At 41.4% G+C, this 20,666-nt stretch overlaps 1 protein-coding gene across 4 annotated transcripts in view; it reads left to right on the forward strand.

Moving 5' to 3' along the window:
• Positions 1-20,666, forward strand: part of TMEM8B (transmembrane protein 8B) — a 69,298-nt gene that overhangs the window by 39,741 nt on the left and 8,891 nt on the right. The window contains exon 14 of one of the 4 annotated variants that reach the window (XR_015242819.1): positions 1,050-1,790. The exons of 1 other annotated variant lie outside the window; for it this stretch is intronic. The gene's annotated coding sequence lies outside the window, so the exon portion shown is untranslated. Of the gene's footprint in view, positions 1-1,049; positions 1,791-20,666 lie in introns of those variants that run through there. 2 more of the 4 variants (XR_015242822.1, XR_015242821.1) reach the window with 2 other exon arrangements.

A 20,666-nucleotide genomic window follows, 5' to 3' on the forward strand; every position in this document is an offset into this window, starting at 1 on the left:
GCACACAGCTGGGATGGAGGGAAAGAGGGTGTACAGTGGTGGAGAACCCACAGAACCTCTTTTGGGTTGGGGTGCCTGGGTGGTTCAGTCAGTTGAGCATCCGACTTTGGCTCAGGTCAGGACTTTACAGTCCATGAGTTCAAGCCCTGTGTTGGGCTCTGTGCTCTCATTGCAGAACCTGCTTTAGATCCTCTGTCTCCCTCTCTCTCTCTGCCCTTCCCCTGCTCGTGCTCTCTCTCTCTCAAAAATAAACATTAAAAAAGAGAACATCTTTTGGGTTGAAGTATATTGCTTGGGCCTTTTCCAGCTTTTATGCACAGTCTGTCCTCGAGTTTGGACAATTTGCACACCTCTAGGCCGCAATTCATCCACGTGAAAAGTGAGCATTGATCTGGATCAGCATTTCCCTAAGAGAGTGTTAATGGAAATGTTAGTAGGCAATCTGAAAAATTAATTTGAGATACCACTAGATTAATTGAAAATAAATAAAGTTCTTTACTGCAGGACTTCTCAGAGCCTTATATGCCAATGTGATTTGTGGCTTTCCAAAAGTGGTACAGGGCATGTAGTTCCCAAACTTATTTGACCATGGGTATCATTCTTTTTACATTAATCTACAGCACATAAGTATTCTACTAACATAGTTTGGGGAAAAAAGTATACTGGATCAGAGGTCTTCAAATGAATGTGTACTAGAATCACCTGGAAAGTTTGTTAAAATACAGATTGTGTTGTTCCATCCTCAGAGTTTCTGACTCAGTTTGTCTGGGTGATGCTGCTTCTGCTGGCCACAGTGCCACACTTGAGAATCCCTGGGCTCTTAGATGGTTCCTGAGGTTCCTCTTGGCTTTAAGGAAACTCTGAGCTGCTTTATACTGTTCCCACTGTTGGGAATGCCCTTTTCCCTTATTTCTCAGCCTGCAGAAATCTGATTTGTGTCTTCAGGTTAGCTCTGGTCTCCATGCATGAAGTATACATTGTGCCTCACATTGGAGGGGCTGCTGATCTCTGAGCTTATCAGTTGGCTCATCCAACCTGTCCTTCCACAGGGCCTGTTTGTCAGCTACTGTGTGTGGATTGACCTTCAGAATCTGCCTTCATCACAGGCTTTTGAGCTGAAATTTGAAGGACTAGTTGGCCTGGCCTCAAACCTCCTATTGTCTCTGGCCCTGAGCTAGAGCTGCTTTGACTTCATGAATTCCTAAGGCATCTGCATGGAAAACTCCCTGAGAGGTGAATCCATTGGATCTCATTGCACGGTAGGAAGCTGAGGTCACATCGTAAGCCTCTGGCAAGGTGGGCCTAGAATCTAGTCCTCCCAAATGCATGGCACTGACATCATGCTCACGGCAGAGATTTGCTTCTGTCAAGCACCAAATGTTGGTTGTTCTTTTATCACAATGGACGAACATCTTTCTCCCACATTCTCCCCTCAGTCTTCTTACCAGGTAATGAGCATGAGTCAACATGTCCCATGGACATACTTAGTGTTTCAGACACTTGCAAGATGTCAATAAACCCATGGGACACACTGTCCAAGCCCGGATCTAGAGTGAGCACCAGTTCCTGTCCGTGCCTCACTTGCATGAGAGTTTCCTTCTTTTACTCCTCCTGTGTTTACCCATTCCAGAATGAAGGAGAGATTGAGCTCCTATTACAGTCACCATGCTAGGCATTAGGGGAACAAATATGTTCCCGGGCCACTAAATTCAAACCATTTCTATGCAGAAATCATCTCCAATTCCCATGCCTAGCTTCATCCTGCTTCTGTTTGCGGGCCTCTAGTGACAGGAAGCCTACTTCTCCCATGGACATACTTCTTCCTTTTTTTTTTCTCTCTTTCTGTTAAGCCATGCTAAGGGTCGCAAAAATCCTTCCCAGTATGGAGTCTCTGGGTATTACTGGGCCTGCACCACCCAGCAAAGTTCAAGGCGAGTGGCCCCTGTGGACACTTTCCTCTCACACAGAATAAACACAGGGTCCAGGGCTCTGGGTCCTACTGCAGGAACGAAGGGCCTCTTCTGCAGCAGGGAGGGCTCTGCCCTAGTCTTGGGACCTCAAATAGAAGGTCTTGCCTTTTCTTGACTGTGTCTAGACACATTGTGGGGTAGAGGAGTGTGATCCGCAAGCTCCCTCCAAGATTCGGCTGGGAAAACCTGAGACAGGGCTCATGGAGGGGCACCTCTATTTAACAGAGTGTCAATAGCAGCAGGCGCTGTGCCAGGGCTGTGGGCAGCATAGAGGTGGCACTGTGCTTTCCCGAAGCCCCAGTAGTTGGGCCATGCCATAGCTTCCTTTGCACGGCTCCACATACTATAATCTATCCCCTAAAGTCACTAACAAACATAAGCAGCTGTTGGCTCTCTATTGCAATATACATACACCCACGTAATGTCCCCATATATGCCCCCAACTCCATGTGTGTGTACAAACAACTGTTTGACCCCCCCGTATGCACATATGTGCCTGTGCGTGTATATGCCACACATGGGCTCATGTATGTGCCTGTATGGTCATCCACGTGAGTGTATGCATATGTGTAGCAGGCACTCTCTCATGGGCTCTCTCTCTCTCTCTCTCTCTCTCACACACACACACACACACACACACACACACACACACACACACCTGGTAGTACGGATCCTTGGACTTGTGGCCAGGGCTTCAGAGGACCAAGCAGGACTACTAGGATGAATGGAGACCAAGCTGGGACCCTGGACGTGTCAGTATAGAAGGAATAGCCCTTGGGGTAGGGAGCAAACTTTGTCTAGACTGAACCAGGAAGACAGAGAAACATCAGAGCAGGGACATGGTCACCAAACCAGCTCTAATGTCTTGTCTGTTTTCCAGCCTGTGTGCTGAGTTGCTGTCTCTCCCTGCTCTTTTGTCTCCTCTTTAGCTGGAGGATGAGGGCCTCTGGGAAGAGAGGCCAAGAAGGGATGTGTATGGATGCTATGGAACTCTGGTTCTCAAAGCAGGGCTAGGAAGCTTTGTCTGCAGAGCCTACAGTGTCCTTTCTGCCTCTGCCTTACTCCTGGCCATCTGCTACCTAAAAACCAGTTCAGATGCTACCCCCACCAGGGAGCCTTCCTTTGTTTCTCCCGGGTCACCTTGAGCCCTCTCTCCTTTGTGCACAGTCCTGCTGGCATTTTCAAGGTGGCACTCACCTCTCTCACTCACTTCTCGCTTGTTGCCTACCCTGCCAGCCCACAGGGGTGGCATCTCCTCCCCCAGGTTCTGAAGGCCAAGTTGAAGCCATCAACTTCTTCCTGTCTTGATGTGATTTCATGGGGCTAAGACAAATTGGGAGTGAACAGCTGGGTGACAAACATGAGCTGTTCCTAATCTGGAGGACAGCCTGGCAGAACTGGAAGGGTCTCACAGCTCATGTAGACCAACCCCTTTTTACATATGGGGAGACTGAGGTCCAGAGAGAGAAGGGCTTGCCCAGCATCATCACACACTGAGTTGGAGGGGGAAGCCAAGGTTCTAGTAATTCCTTGGAGGTCCTGACTCCTAGCCAAGGCCCCTTCACCTGCTCCCATATCTCCATTTTTTTACTTACCTTGAGGCTTTTTCAGATTCATGTCCCTTGTTCCCTGGAATATACTTTAGAGACCAGGAACCTTCTTTGGCTGCAACTAGGAGAACACAGTTCAAAGAAGTGGGCCCAAGCCTCCTTTACACAGGGAACCCTGGTGGGCAGGACATGGGGTTTCACACTGACTCAGCTTTCCCAACTAAGAACACATGCCTAGACTTTTGCAAAATTCAGTGAAGTGTTTGCAACTCAATAGAATTAAGTAGAGCTTTTAGAATTGGGTGGAATTAGGTAAAGTACTCAAAATTCAGTGTGACGTTCTCTGAAGAGTATCACACTTGTTGGAATTAGGAAATTCTGATGGGCTCAAGGCTGAACAGGGCACTCAGTAGCTTACTGCGGCCTCCCAGGGACTCCCTGACCCGGGTGGCTCCCGGATCGTGGTCGACAGCCTCCCAGGGAGCAGGCAGGTCAAATGGAGTAGGCACCTATCAAAGCTCCCTATGTGCCAAGGGACTGTGCAATCCCCAAGGCAATTTAGAGGGAGAAGGGGAAATGTACCCAGTGTAGAAACTTTGGGGTGCTTCAGGGATCATGTCTCAAAGACCCAATTACACAGAGTCTATTTGGAAATCTTAATTGGTGTGAAAAAGTTGGCGAAAGTGACTCAGGGTTGGGATCTGCACTCACAGATCAGTCCCCAGCCAGTGTGACCCAAGCATGTTTATAGAATGAGTAAATGAGTGAGTGGATGAGCAGTTAAATAAATACATAAAGAGTTCTCGCGAATAAATTTAAACATTAATGAATGGTGAGTACACAAATGATAGGCGGGGGTGCTTTCCAGGAGAGTTAGAGGTCCTGGTTCAACTGTCATAAGGATCTCAAGAAAATGCAAAATCTGGAAAGAGTGTAACGAGGAGGGAACTAGATGAAAAGAGACAAACAGAATTACAGAATATCAGAGCAAGGAGTCCATATTTACCATCCTGGCCCACCCTCATTGTAGAGACAAGGAAACTGCTCTAGAGAGGAAGGAGCTGGCTCAGTGTCCGGGGTTTGCTCTGTGATGCTGATTTGTCTGCCCTTGAATGCATCTCCCTGAGTGCAAAGCAGGTCTGCCCAGGTCAAGCAGTGACTGGGTGCCTCTCACTGCACCTGGCTCCTCTTCTCCAACCTCAAAACAAGCATCTTGATGGTTGCTCCTTGAGGTTCCTTCTAGTTCTCAGAGTCCATGCCTCTGTGGGCTGGAGGGCCTCCTTATCAAATAGGGTCATTTTATTTCAGAGCTGACTATTGTTATTGTTGTTGGATTTTTATTTAACTGTTTTAAAATACAAGTGACTTTATTAGCTTTTTATGTATTTATACAAGCTATACATATAGAACATTCTTTTATTTTATTATTTTACTTTTTTTTTTAACATTTATTCATTTTTTGAGACACTGAGAGAGGCAGTACAAGCGGGGGAAGGACAGAGAGAGGGGGAGACACAGAATCGGAAGCAGGCTCCGGGCTCTGAGCTGTCAGTACAGAGCCCATCATGGGGCTCGAACTCATGAACAGTGAGATCATGACCTGAGCCGAAGTGGGACACTTAACTGACTGAGCCACCCAGGTACCCCCAGAACATTCTTTTAAAAAACCATGAAGAGGGGCGCCTGGGTGGCTCAGTCAGTTAAGCGTCCGACTCTTGATCTCAGCTCAGGTCAAGATCTCATGATTTGTGAGTTTGAGCCCCATATCGGACTCCATGCTGACAGCACAGAACCTGCTTGGGATTCTGTCTCTCCCACTCTCTCTGCCCCTCCCCAACTTGTTCTCTCTCTGTCTCTCTCAAAATAAATAAATAAGCTTAAAAAAATAAAAAGATCCAAAGAATACAAAAATGTATGTTGTAAAAGTTATACTCCTTCTTCATGCCCCCTCTCCCTGACTCCCCAAAGGTAGCCAGTGTTCTAATTTTATGTGTGTCTATCTACATATTTTTCTGGTCCTTTACATACGCATATCTACATAGAAAGATCAATTTTGTAATCATATGTAAATATGGCTTTAAAGCATGCTTTCTTGTTCTAGTCTTATTAAAGATAAGTGATGTACAACTGCTTATATTTAAATCATGTAATCTGATGAATTTTAACATAAGCGTGTAGTCATGAAGCCATCAGCGCAATCAAGACAGAATTTATCTGTCATCCCCACAGTTTCCTCATGTTCCTGGGTAATCCATTCCTCCCTCCCCAAACCAGGATATCTCTATCTCTGATGTGTTTTCTGTTCATTAGATTACATGCATTTTTCTAGCATTATATTTGTTGCAACACTGTTTACCAATACTAATTTTTCATATATTTATGGATCTCTTTCTAGACATAGTATTATGTTTTAAATAAATTTTATTGTCTCTTACAGTCCTCCTACCATACTGTTTTAATTACTGTAGATTACTAGTCTATATTGATATCTTCTAGGTCAAATTCCTTCTTACTAGCCTTTTTCAATAGTATCTTGGTTATTCTAGCACATTTCCTTTTCCAGAAACATTTTGCAGTCATCTTGACAAATTTCATGAAATCTTTTCTGAGATTTTGCCTTTAATTCATTGACTAATTTGGGAGGCAGTATTGACATCATTATAAAATCAAATTTTCTCATCCAGGAATATTGTTTGTTTCTCCATTAATCCAGATCTTTTACTGTATCCATCATGATCTTAGAGCTCTTCTCCTTCTAATATGTTAATGAAGTGATTTCCATCAATATATATTTTTTCCCAAGGTCAAACTCTTCTTATATTTCTGGGATAAACCCTTCTGCCTCTTGGTGTTTTATTCTTGTCATCTTGTCAGAGATGCAAGATTGATTTGGGGGTGATCTGATGGCCTCTAGCTTCTGGGCTCCACCTGGTGGACATCAGGCCAATCTCTATGGTCTTTGGGAAATTGGGAGGACGTGGTTGGAACAGCTATGAAGCCCTGAATTCCAAGGCTCAGGCCTAGGGAGATCACTGGTGGCAGGATGACAGATCAAGGAATCCAGTGGACATAAAATCTGTGTGCCCCAGTTATGTGGCTGTGCACCCTGTCACCTTGGGCTCTACTTGCTTCTAACTGAGGGAAGAGACCAAATGTGTATTAAAAGAATCTATTCTCAGGGCACCTGTGTGGGTCAGTCTGTTAAGCTTCTGACTTCGGCTCAGGTCGTGATCTAACTGTTCGTGAGTTCAAGCCCTGAATGGGGCCCTGCACTGACAGCTCAGAGCCTGGGCCCTGCTTGGGATTCTGTGTCTCCCTCTCCCTCTGCCCTTCCCCAGCTCATGCTCTGTCTCTCAAAAATAAATAAACGTTAAAAGAATCTATTCTCGGGGCGCCTGGGTGGCTCAGTCGGTTAAGCGGCCGACTTCAGCTCAGGTCACGATCTCGCCGTCCGTGAGTTTGAGCCCCATGTCGGGCTCTGGGCTGATGGCTCAGAGCCTGGAGCCTGCTTCCGATTCTGTGTCTCCCTCTCTCGCTGACCCTCCCCCGTTCATGCTCTGTCTCTCTCTCTGTCTCAAGAATAAATAAACGTTAAAAAAAAATTAAAAAAAAAAAGAATCTATTCTCTCAGAATCCAGCAGTCTATTCACTAATATGTCCTTTCTCTAAGCTTTATAATTATCTTTATGTCATTTTCAATGAGGCCAAAACCTCAAATATACCTTCACTTTTATGAATCTGGATGCCTTTCATATCAATAAACTTACAAGTCAGAGAAGTATATATCAATTTTGGTCCAGAAAGTAAGATCTTGAATCCTTGGCACCAGCCAAGTTTGGAAACTCAACACTTGTATGGATGGCTTCCCCAAAAGTTGTAGAAGATAAAACTTTTACATGTTTAAATGAAAATAAATTCTTAACAGCACTGAAAAATCAGAGACAGTGCTACCAGCAGACCAGAAATGTCGAGGAATTGCTGAAAATGGTAAGCAAATGAGATTGGATTGTTAGAGGAAACCACAGCCAAACAAAATAAGGAAGGGATTACTACAGTAAGGACAGTGGTTTTGGGGGTTCTCAGCTCAGAGGCAACAGTTACCAGGAGCAGGGGGAAGGGCCTGAGGCAACCATCAGGATGAATGGTTAGGGACTCTAACTTGGCAGCAAGCAGGCAGGTTCAGGTAGTTGGGCATCAGAGATGCTTGCCTTCCAACTGAGTCAGTAATTGTCAATGCTTGAACCAGAGACTCACAGAAAAGTCCCAGGAGGAATGGGGAGCCACCAAGCCCAGCTGAAATCCTCTCAGTAACTCCTTCAGCTCCTGTATCATCATTCCTGGAGTAGTAAATGGAAACTGAATTCATAGACAAGGCAATAGGGAATTGTAAATAAGAAGATGAGCCTACTATGTGGAATCATATGGTACTTGTCTTTTTGTGACTGGCTTATTTCAATTAGCATAATGCCTTCAAGGTTCATCCTTATTGTAGACATTGCAGAATCTCTTCCTTTTTTAAGGCTAACAAATAGTCCATTGTATGTATATATACATTTTGCTTATCCATTCATCAGTTGATGGAAACTTGGGTTGCTCCCATGTTTTAGCTGCTGTGAACAATGCTGCTATGCTAATATTAACCCTGCTTTTGGTTTTTGTGGGTATATGCCCAAAGTGGAATTGCTGGATGATATGGCAATTACTTAAAAAAATTTTTTTGAGGAAGCTTCGTACTATTTTCTACAGTGGCTGTACTATTTTGCTTTCCCATCAACAGCATGCAAGAGTTCTAATTTCTCCACATCCTTGCCAAAACTTGTTAATTTCTGTTTTCTTTCTTAGTAATAGCCATTGTAATGGGCATGAGGTAGTAGCTTATTGTGGTTTTCAATTCCATTTCCATAATGATGAGTGATATTGAGCATCTTTTCATGTACTTATTGACCATTCATATATCATTTTGGAGAAATGTTGACACAAATCTTATTCCCACTGTTGAATTAAATTGTTTTTTTTTTGTTGTTGTCAAGTTTTAGAGGTTCTCTATAGATTCTGGATATTAATCTCGTATCAAATATATGATTTGCAAATATTTTCTCCTATTTTGTAGGTTGCCTTCATATTCTATAGATAGTATTTTTTTTTTCAATGTTTATTTATTTTTGGGACAGAGAGAGACAGAGCATGAACGGGGGAGGGGCAGAGAGAGAGGGAGACACAGAATCGGAAACAGGCTCCAGGCTTTGAGCCATCAGCCCAGAGCCCGACGCGGGGCTCGAACTCACGGACCGCGAGATCGTGACCTGGCTGAAGTCGGACGCTTAACCGACTGCGCCACCCAGGCGCCCCTAGATAGTATTTTTTGATACACAAAGTTTAAAATTTTTCATTAGGTCCGGTTTGTCTAATGTTTTTTTGTTACCTATGTCCTTGGTGTCATATCTAAGAAGTCATTGCCAGATCTAATGTTATAAGACTTGTGTCTTGTGCTTTCTTCTAAGAGTTTTATTGTTTCAGGTCTTACATTCAGGTCTTTAATCCATGTTGAGTTAATTTGGGGGTATGGGATCCCTTTAGGTAAGGGTTTAACTTCATTCTTTTCATGTGGATACCCAGTTTTTCCAGTGCCATTTGTTGCAAAGACTGTCCTTTCCCCATTGAATGGTCTTGGCACCCTTGTCAATAATCATTTGACCATATGTGTGGGAGTTTATTTCTGGGCTATTTTATTCTATTGGTTTATAGATCTCTCTCTCTCTCTCTCTCTCTCTCCCCCCCCTCCTTTTGCCAATGCCACACTCTTCTGATTGCTGTAACTTTGTAGTGAGTTTTGGAATCAGGAAGTGTGAGTCCTCCAGTTTTGCTCTTCTTTTACAAGATTGTTTTTGGCTGCTCCGTATCCTTTGAAATTCCATTGAATTTTAGGATGAGTTTTTCTATTTCTGCAAAACATGTCCTCGGGATTTTCATAGGGATTGCACTGAATCTGTAAGTCACTTTGGGTAGTTTTGATATTTAAAGGATGGTAAGTCTTCCAATCCAGGAGCATGGGAAGTGTTTCTATTTATTTATGCCTGTTTAAATTTCTTTCAGCAATATTTGTATTTTTTTATTGTACAAGTCTTTCAGTTCTTTGGTTAATTCCTAAGTCTTTTATTCTTTATGATGCTATTGTACATGGACTTATTTTTGTTATTTATTTTTCAGATTGTTCATTGTTCATGTATAAAAATGCAACTGATTTTTGTGTGTTGACTTTTGTATGTAGTATCTTGCTATGTTGCTGAGTTCATTTATTAGCATTAACAGCTTTTTTTGTGAAGTCTTTAGAGTTTTCTAAATATCAGATTTTCTTCAAATAGAGATAACTTTACTTATTTATTTCCAATTAGGTTGCCTTTATTCTTTTTCTTTCCTAATTTCTCTGGCTAGAACTTTCAGTACTACGTTGAAAGGGGGGCATCCTTGCTTTGTTCCTGATGTTAGAGGAAAAGCTTTCAGTCTTTCACCTTTGAGTATGATGTTTGCTGTGTGTTTTTCATATATGAGTTTTATTATGTTGAAGTAGTTTCCTTCTATTTTCATTTTGTTGAGTGTTTTTATAGTTAAATAGTGTTGAATTTTGTCAAATGCTTCTCCTGCATCAATTGAGATGTTCATGTGTTTTTTGTTCTTCATTTTGTTGATGTGGTGTCTTACATTGATTGATTGTTGTATGTCGAACCATCCTTGCATTCCAGGAATAAATCTGACTTGTTGTGCTATATAATCTCTTAATATGTTTTTAAATTCAGTTTTCTAAAATTTTTACTGAGGATTTTTGCACATATGTTCATCAAAGATATTAGCTTGTTAGTTTAGATATTAGTTAGATAGTTAGAGATTAGTTAGATATTAGCTTGTTAGTTAGATATTAGATATTAGTTTTGTTTTGTTTTGTTTTTTCCCTTGTGGCAGCTTTGTTTCCATTTGGTATCAAGGTGATGCTAGCCTCATAAAATGAGTTGCAAGTGTTCTCTCTTGTTCTGTGTTTTTTTTTCTTTTTCTTTTTTTGGTTTTAATTTTTCTTTGGGTGTTTGGTAGAATTCACAGGTGAAGCCATCTGGTCCTAGTGTGTCTTTGGTGGGAGGTTTCGGGTTACTGATTCAATCTCCTTATTTGTTATTGATCTGTTTCTTTCTTTCTTTTTTTTTTTTTAATTTTTTTTTTAACGTTTATTTATTTTTGAGACAGAGAGAGACAGAGCATGAACAGGGGAGGGGCAGAGAGAGAGGGAGACACAGAATCTGAAACAGGCTCCAGGCTCTGAGCTGTCAGCACAGAGCCCGACGCGGGGCTCGAACTCACAGACCATGAGATCATGACCTGAGCCGAAGTCGGACGCTTAACCGACTGAGCCACCCAGGCGCCCCTGGTCTGTTCATTTCTTTTCAGTTCAGTTTTCATAGGTTATGGGTTTCTAAGAATTTATCCATTTCTTCTAGATTATGCAATATGTTGGTGTATAATTGTTCATAGTAATTCCTTATGTTCTTTTTTATTTCTCTGTCATTTGTTGTAGTGTCTCCTCTTTCATTTCTGATTCTATTTATTTGAGTCTTTTCACTTTTTTCTATTAGTCTAGCTCAGGATTTGTTGATTGTAGTTTTTTCAAAAACTTACTCTAGATTTTGTTGATTTTTCCCTATTGTTTCTCTATTTGCTATTTGATTTATATCCACTCTAATTTTATTTTTTTCTTCCTTCTACTCACTTTGGCTTTCTTCTCAATTTTTAAGCTTGTTAACTTTCAGACTTTATTTTTCCTAATAGAAATACTCCTTTGATTTCACTCTACATATTTTGATATGTGCTATTTCTCTCTTGTTCTCAATAATTTGTAATTTCCACTATTATTTCTTTTATTATAATTATTATAGAGTGTATTTCTTAATTTCCAAACAAATGGAGGTCATTGGGTAAACCTTAAATTTTTAAAATTTATCTCAGCTTGATTTCTAATTTAATTTCACTGTAGTCAAAGAATATGGTCTGTAGGATACCCATCCTTTAAAATTTGTTGAGATTTGCCTTACGACCTACTTTCTGGCAATTTTTCATCAATAGTATCTGTGTACTTGAAAAGAATGTGTCTTCTCTGCTGAGGGCAGTGTTTCTATATATGTCCATTTTATCAAGCTTCACAGTTACTTTATTCGAATCTAAATTCTTACTGATTGTTTTGTCTGCTTGGTCTCTCAATAATGAAAAGATATGTGTTAGAATCCTTTTCTTCATTGTGAATTTACTGATTTCTCCTTATAGTTCTATAAAGTTCTATAAAGTCTAAAATAGCGACCATATGAGACAGTACTAGAAAACTCTATTGTACCACTTCACTGAGTATTAGGAGCATGCAACATTATAATTGGTGTATCCTGCTGGTGAAAATAATCCTTTGTGTTTGTATATGGATCCTGTTTATCTCTAGAATTTTTTCTGCCCTAAAATTTACTTTATCTATTATTAACATTATACCAGTTTTCTTTTGCTTAGTATTTGCTTGACATATCTTTTCTATCTTTTTGCTTTCAACTTTTCTATCACCGTTTTTTAGACTTTTGTAGTAAATAGCACATAGCTTAAAAAAATTTTTAATGTTAACAGAAAGGAAAAGGAATGAGGTCTAAGGAGGGTCACTTCAGCTGTCTAGTTGGCTAGAGGCTCATGGCTCATGACACCAGGCACTGAGACAGGGAGTCAATCTCAAAATATCCCACTCTACTCCATTCCTGACCCTGATCCCTCTCTCCTCCACAGAAACATCATTCCATGAGTCACCTCTCTCCCTTGGTGATTCCCATGGAATATAGGGCTCAATCTTCTTGCACCTTTAAAATAAAACCTTCTTTGACATAATTTCCTCCTGCAGCTGCTGCCTCATCTCTCCTCTCCCCTTCACTGACCAGTTTCTCAAGAAGTTATTCCTGCCTGTTCTACTATTCAGTTGTTCATTCCAGATCCCTAGATTTATACTTGTCTTCTACTTCTTAATTCTCCTCATCAGATGTGTCAGAAAGTTGTCTTACTTCCATCTCAATAATATATTTTGAGTTTGTTCTACCTGCTTTTCTCCTAGATACCATTGTGATGCATGCACCTATCATCTCTTGCTTGGACCACTGCACCTTGTTCTAGGAAGGGATTTCTGATCCTTTCACAGGCTAGCAGTGATACTCATCTATCTCTGAGTTCTTATATATTTACCTGTTGCTCAGCTAAGGCCTTCTGGGGATCTAGTTTGGGGACTTGTCCTTCAGCTGAAGTGATGTGGCACACCCACCCACACTCCTCATCTCCCATAGCTCTGGCCCCCAGAGATCAGACCAGAGGGATGGCTCATTTTCACTGGGTACCACCTCCAGAAGTGGTCTGTCCCTGTGGCATTTTACAGCCTAATGCTGGAGAGTGGTGCCCTGAGCTCTGGGTACAGGCTCCCAGATGGTTAACTAGGCTGGGCTAATTGAACACTGCCTTTGGCAGTCTTCATAATCAGACGGGTTTCCTACTGGGAGCCGAACCCTTGGGTGTCCCTAACTGTCCCAGGGTAATTTTCCTACCTTTCAGCAGATACAGAATTGTGTTATGAGATTCAGTACCCCAGGAAACTCCTTGTTCTTGCCTCCACAGAAATAATGGTGCTACCTCAGTGTGGGTTGGTTAACAGGCCTCAGAGTCCTTATCCAGAGGGTAGAAACAGGTATGTCATTCTTCCTCTACTGGATTCCTCAACAGGTACACTACTGGTGTTTTGGACAAGATATTTCTTCCTCGTATGGGACTGTCCTCAATGTGGAATGTTTACCTTCCCTAGTTCTTGCATATGAAATGCTGACCCCAAATGCTGACCACTTCAAACACCCCACATATTTCTAAATGTACTCTAGAAGATTCTGTCCTCAGTCTAAAAAAAAAAAAAAAAAAAAAAAGAAAAAGAAAAAAGGCACCATGTGGACACTCATAAGCAAGGAAGTCACAGAGATTACCTAGATACTGAAATCCTATAGTGTTTTCAAGTCTGTCTTGGCTTGTCTCCAGGACCTAGACCTTCAGCTCTCTGAGGCTGTGACTATGATTCATCCCTGCCTGCCCTGGCACAGGACGTGATCCAGAGCAGGTGTGAGTGAGCAAAGGAATAGGATCTGTGGTGACTGGATGCTCTAGGTGACACTGTTCAGTAGAAATGCTACACAGGGTGCACGTGTAAGTTAAATGTGTAGCTTTAAAAAAAGTAAAGAGCAGCAGGTGAAATTAATTTAAATAATATATTTTAGGGGCACCTGGGTGGCTCAGTTGGTTAAGCATCCAACTCTTGATTTCGGCTTAGGTTGTGATCTCATGGTTTGTGAGATTAAGTCTCGAGTAGGGCTCTGTGCTGACAGCATGGAGTCTGCTTGCGATTCTCTCTCTCTCTCTCTCTCTCTCTCTCTCTCTCTTTCTGCCCCTCCCCTGCTCTCTCTCTCTCTCAAAATAAACTTTAAAAATATATTCTTATTTAATCCAACATAAAAATTATTATTTCAACCTGTGAATCGGATAAAAATTATTGATGAGATATTTTCCATTCTTTTGTGTACTAAGTTTTTGAAATCTGAAGTCTATATCACATATACAGACTCTCTCAACCCAGACTAGCCACATTTCATGTGTTCAATTGCCATGTGGCTAATAGCTACCAAGTGAAACAGAACTAGAAAACTCTATTTTCCTACTTCCCTGCCCAACTATTGCTTATTTCCCCCTGCCTACAACATTGTGTGTGTGTGTGTGTGTGTGTGTGGAAATTTTCAAATATATATATAGGTTATAAAAATTGTAGTGTGAATAGGCATATACTTAAAATCTAATTTCAACTATTGTTAACCATTTGCCACATTTGCTTTATCACATATGAATTCATCTATCCAACCATCTTATTTTTTTTATTATTGTCTTTTTTTTTTTTTTTTTTTTTTTTAGTGAAGGATAGGTTGGAAAGCCACTCAGGAATCTATTATCTCTTTGGATGTTCTACATAAGCCTGAATCGGGAGTTTTTCAAATTTGTAGGGCAAAAGTCTTGAAAGACTCTTCCCTTTTTCTATCCATTATCTTCCCATATTCTCTTTTTCCTCTCCTGTGGATTCTCAAAGACATGGCTTCTCTTTCCAAGGATGCCATCATGTCTCATTCAGTTCCATCTTTCAGTCCAGGACTGGGTTAGAGGTAGACTTTGGGGCCAGGGAGGCCTGGGCTCAATTCTGGCCCTGCCACTTCCTGGCTCTGTGCCTCATATGTAACATGAGAATAACAGAGTTGTGGGAGGTTCAAGTCAGATCAATTTGTAAAGTGTAATTATTCTAGCAATTATTAAAATAGTAGGTTGGGGAGAAAAGGGAAAGAAGTTTATTACTTATGAATGACCCTTTCTTTTGCACTTTGCTGGGGCCTTGTGAACACTTAGGTTCCAGAATTTACCTGGTACATTGTAATCATTTAGATATCAGTCTCCTATTCAAGGTAAAAAGCTCCTGGAGGGCAAGGACTATGTCTTTCTTCTCCCTAGCCTTAGCATTGGATTCAGGGCTTGATTAAATAGATATTAGTTAAATAAACGAATAGAATTCTAAGGGTCACAATTATCTTTCAGTGGTGGTTTCAGGAAGTTACAGAGACTCGAGAAGTCAGGAAGGAAAAAAACTTAGACTGTACAGATTCAATCTGTCCCCAGTCTTTCTCTCATAGTGCGTAAGGGGAAACTGAGGCTCAAGAAAATTTACTGTTTATCTGCACATTCACGTCTAAATGCTCATGGGCATACCATCCAGGAGAGATGGGGAAGAGCATTCCCCTTGGATTAATCAGCTCCAACACATTTCTGAGGACAGACAATCTGGTATGCTTCTTAAACTTTTTGGCATATTTATTTATTTATTTATTTATTTTCAACGTTTATTTATTTTTGGGACAGAGAGAGACAGAGCATAAACGGGGGAGGGGCAGAGAGAGAGGGAGACACAGAATCGGAAGCAGGCTGCAGGCTCTGAGCCATCAGCCCAGAGCCTGACGCGGGGCTCGAACTCACGGACCGCGAGATCGTGACCTGGCTGAAGTCGGACGCTTAACCGACTGCGCCACCCAGGCGCCTCAACTTTTTGGCATATTTAAGCTGGCACCAATTGAGTTTATAATTCTGGAGTCTGACTGCTCTTTGGTGAATGAGGTAGATTGCTTGGCTGGTATTCAGAGCTATTCTATTTGGGTGGGCATGGTTTCTGAATATTTTTTCTAAAGCTATAACTTTTGTTGCTTTTATTGTTACACAAGGTAGATGTTTATTGTTGAAATTTAAAAAATATAGATTGCCAGAATAAAAATCAATCACTGGTAACCTCACCACTCAGAGAGAAGCACTGTTAACATCACATTGTATAGCTCTCCAGACTTGTCTGTGCGTATATTTAGGGTTACAATGCAAACAGTCCTAGCGCTAACTGCCCTATACGCACAGATAAGGTCACATTTTTATGTTCCCAGATTTTGTAGACTGTATTTTCCTTTCAAGTGATGTCAGTGTTTCCATACACTCATCTCTAACCCCATCTTCCCACAGTCTCACCACTTATTTTTGGAACTCCCTGGGGGCTACCTCACATATTTCATACTTCATTCCTCCTCCTTCTGTCTCTTTTCTCTTTTCCATCACCACGTGGGGCCAGAAGAGACCAGTATTCCCCTGGCCCTGGATATCACGGCTCCCATCTACCTTAGAGCTTCAAACCTCTGCTACTCGGCTGTCATGTGTGGAAGTGGGTAGCTTTCTACAATGTGGGGGACCTCCGTGGCCTGGGTCCTCAGCTAGATTCCTGATTCAATAGGTTGAAAGGGGGAGAAAAAGGAACTTAGAAAACCTTCTCAAAAAAATGGCTTGACTTACAAGGAAAAGGGCCGTTTTGAATGTCAAAGATTGCCCATTAATTCCTTTTCTTTGTATTCTTTCTGTAATAATTCAGATTCTTCTTCAGACAGATACCCTGGGCTTCCTAGGAAGAAGCTCACATATTTCCTTCCTCAGCAGAATGTTTTATTTCTTCCTTGCCCCACCATTAGTATTCTTGCTTAATTTATTCCTTTTTTTAAAATGTTTTGTTTATTTTTGAGAGAGAGAGAGAGAGAGACAGAGTACGAGCGAGGGAGGGACAGAGAGAGAGGGAGACACAGAATCCGAAGGAGGCTCTAAGCTCTGAGCTGTCAGCACAGAGCCGGACATGGGGCTCGAATTCGTGAACTGCGAGATCATGACCTGAGCCAAAGTCGAACCCTTAACCAACTGAGCTACCCAGATGCCCCTGTATTTTTATTTTAAAATAATCTTATTTATTAACCTCTCATTTGTGAATAGTTTTTAGCAAAATCGTTTAAATTTTCTAGGTATGCAATTATACAATTCATGATCTCTGCCTTTTACTTTATGCTCTTTTTAAAATTTATTTTATTTTATTTTTTAAATGTTTATTTATTTTTGAGAGAGAGAGCAGGGGAGGGGCAGAGGACCTGAGGCTCCTGCCTCTGTGCTGACAGCAGAGAGCCCCATGTGGGGCTTAAACTCATGAATCATGAGATCATGGCCTGAGCCAAAGTCAGACGCTTAACCAACTGAGCCACCCAGGCACCCTTGTGCTCTTTTTTTTTTTTTTTTTTTAATAAAATGTTTATTTATTTATTTTGAGGGAGAGAGAGTGTGTGAGTAGGGGGAGGGGCAGAGAGAGAGGGAGAGAGAATCCCAAGCTGGCTTCGTGCTGTCAACACAGAGCCTACACGGGGCTTGATCTTATGAACCAACTGGGAGATCATGACCTGAGCCAAAATCAAGAGTCAGACGCTGAACTGACCGAGCCACCCAGATGTTTCTCTTATCACTTTTACTTAACACAGTTAAAAAAGAGCATAGGAGCACCTGGGTAGCTCAGTCAGTTCAGCAGCGTCCCACTCTTGATTTTTGGCTCAGGTCACGATCTCATGGTTGGTTCATGAGATTTAGTTCCAAGTTGGACTCCATGCTGTGTATGGAGCCTGATTAAGATTCTCTCCCTCCCTCTCCCTTTGCTCCTCCCCTTCCTGTGTGTGCGTATGCTCTCTCTTTCTCTCAAAATAATAATAAATAAATACAAATAAATTAAAAATAAAAGTAATTTTTTTTTCAACGTTTTTTTTTTTTTTTATTTATTTTTGGGACAGAGAGAAACAGAGCATGAACGGGGGAGGGGCAGAGAGAGAGGGAGACACAGCATCGGAAACAGGCTCCAGGCTCCGAGCCATCAGCCCAGAGCCTGACGCGGGGCTCGAACTCACGGACCGCGAGATCGTGACCTGGCTGAAGTCGGACGCTTAACCGACTGCGCCACGCAGGCGCCCCAAAAGTAATTTTTTTTTAAAGTGGTGAGTGTGAACATTCTTAATTATTCCTGATTTTCATGAGAACATCTGTGTTTTTTTTTACCAACAGTCATGATGTTGGCTACTGGTTTGAGATATTTTTCTTTTTAATCATATTAAGAGAGTATCCTTCTAATACTACACTTCTATTTTTTTGTTCATTTGTATATTTATCAGGAATGAATAGTGAATTTTATCAAATGTCTTCCTGCCATCTATTGAGGTGATTGTATGGTTTTACTCCTTTTACCTATTTATATAATTAATTACAACAATAGATTTCTAAAAATATCAAACCACCCTCACATTCCTAGAATAAACTGTATTTGCTTATGGAGTATTAGTCTTTCAGTATTCTGCTAGGGATACAAACATGGTATTCATTTTTCAGAATTTTGATATTTGTCTATGGTGTTTTATGCTATAGTTGTCAGGGTTGGTATCAGGATTATTAAAAAAAATTTTTTTAATGTTTATTTATTTTTGAGAGACAGAGACAGAGTGTTGAGTGGGGGAGAGGCAGAGAGAGAGGGAGACACAGAAGCAGAAGCAGGCTCCAGGCCCTAAGCTGTTAGCACAGAGCCTGACGTGGGGCTCAAACTCATGAGCTGTGAGATCACGACCTGAGTCGAAGTTGGACGTTCAACTGACTGAGCCACCCAGGCGCCCCTGGTATCAGGATTATTATGCTAGTTTTATAAAGTAAATTTTATAGATTAAAAAAGGAAAGTTTCTTTCTCTATTCTTTGAGACAGTTTGAACAGCTCCTGTTATTTGTAGGATCATTTTTTTATTAAAATTTTTTTAATGTTTATTTTTGAGAGAGAGAGAGAGAGAGAGCCAGAGTGTGAGAAATGGAGGGGGCAGGGAGAGAGAGGGAGACACCGAATCGGAAGCAGGCTCCGGGCTCTGAGCTGTCAGCACAGAGACCAACGTGGGGCTCGAACTCACAAACCATGAGATCATGACCTGCGGCAAAGTTGGACACTTAACTGAGCCACCCAGGCACCCCTCCTTTTCCTTTTGTAAAATAGACTATTTTTTTTTTAGAGCAGTTTTAGGTGCACAGCAAAACTGAGTGGAATGTACAGAAATCTCCCACATACTTCCCGTCTCCACATATGCACAGACTTCACCACCGTCAACATTTGGCACCATGGTGGTACATTTGTTATAATCAATGAACCTGCATCCATATATCAGAGTCACCCGAAGTACATAGTCTACATTAGGGTTAACTCTTGGTGTTGTACATTGTAAGGGCTTTCCTGATGTATAATGACATGTACCCACCAGGATAGTGCCTGCGAAATAGTTTCACTGCCCTAAACACTGGCAATGGCACTGTTGCCTCTGTGCTCTGCCTATTCATTCCTCTCTCCTCTCTAGCCGCGGCAGCCACTGATTCTTTTGTCTCCATAGTTTGGCCTTTTCCAGAATATCATATAGTTGGAATCATACAGTATGTAGCCTTTTCAGATTGTCTTCTTTCTCTGACCAAAATGCATTTAAGATTTCCTCCGTGTCTTTTAATGGCTTGATAACTTATTTCTTCTTAGTGCTGAATAATAGTCCGCTGTTTCAATGTACCTTAGTTTATTTATCCATTCACCTACTGAAGGACATCTTGGTTGCTTCTAAGTTTTGGCAATTAAGAATAAAGTTGCTGGGGTGCCCGGGTGGCTCAGTCAGCCAAGCATCCAACTTCGGATCAGATCATGATCTTATAGTTTGTGGGTTTGAGTCCTGTGTCGGGCTCTGAGCTGTCCCAGAGCCTGCAGCCGCCTTCAGATTCTGTGTCTCCATCTCTCTCTCTGCCCCTCCACCTGCTTGTGCTCTCTCTCGAAAATAAATATACACAAAAAAAGAATAAAGCTGCTATAAACATCTGTATGCAGGTTTTGTGTGAACATAAGTTTTAAATTACTTTGTGTTAATACCAAGAGGTGTGATTGCTGGATCATATGGTAGCATGTGTTTAGTTTTGTAAGAAACTGCCAGACTATTTACATAATGACTGTAACATTTGAGTTCCTTTATATATATTTTTTACATCACATTTTTAATGTAAAAATTTCACCTGGGTGTACCTAGATGGCTTGCTCTGGCTTCTTCAAATAGTCTGCCTAGTACTCAGGGTGACTTTTCATCTAAAGATGGAATTCTTCAGCTCAGGGAAGTTTTTTTTAAGTTTATTTATCTTGAGAGGGGATGGGGGGAGGGACGGAGAGAGAGGGAGAGAGAGAGAATCCCAAGAAGGCTCTGCACTGTCAGCACAGAGTTCGACGCAGGGCTCATACTCATGAACTGTGAGAACATGACCTGAGCCAAAATCAAGAGTTGGATGCTTAACCAACTGAGCCACCCAGGTGCCCTTCTTTATTTCTTTAATGATCATTTCTCCATGGGCTCTGTTCTCTACTTCTAGAATGTCTGCTATATAAGCTTATTTGATTTCCTGGCCATTTCTTCCCTCTCTTTCTCTCTTTATTCCTTTTTTCCCCCCGAGACTTATGAGGATGGTTCTCAAAGCAATCTTTCCTGATTTGATTTTTAATCTGAGAGTAAATTTCCTGCTTTGAGTATTTTCCCAAGTTTATGTATGGATTGACTTTTGAATATTATTTAGAATATACATTTTGGGATTTTACTATTTCTCCGTTTTTTAGATTCTAGTAACCTTGGTAATAAGG

The sequence above is a fragment of the Puma concolor genome, chromosome D4, assembly GCF_028749965.1.
Source record: "Puma concolor isolate L17-30 chromosome D4, mPumCon1.1.hap2, whole genome shotgun sequence".
NCBI classification, from domain to species: domain Eukaryota; kingdom Metazoa; phylum Chordata; class Mammalia; order Carnivora; family Felidae; genus Puma; species Puma concolor.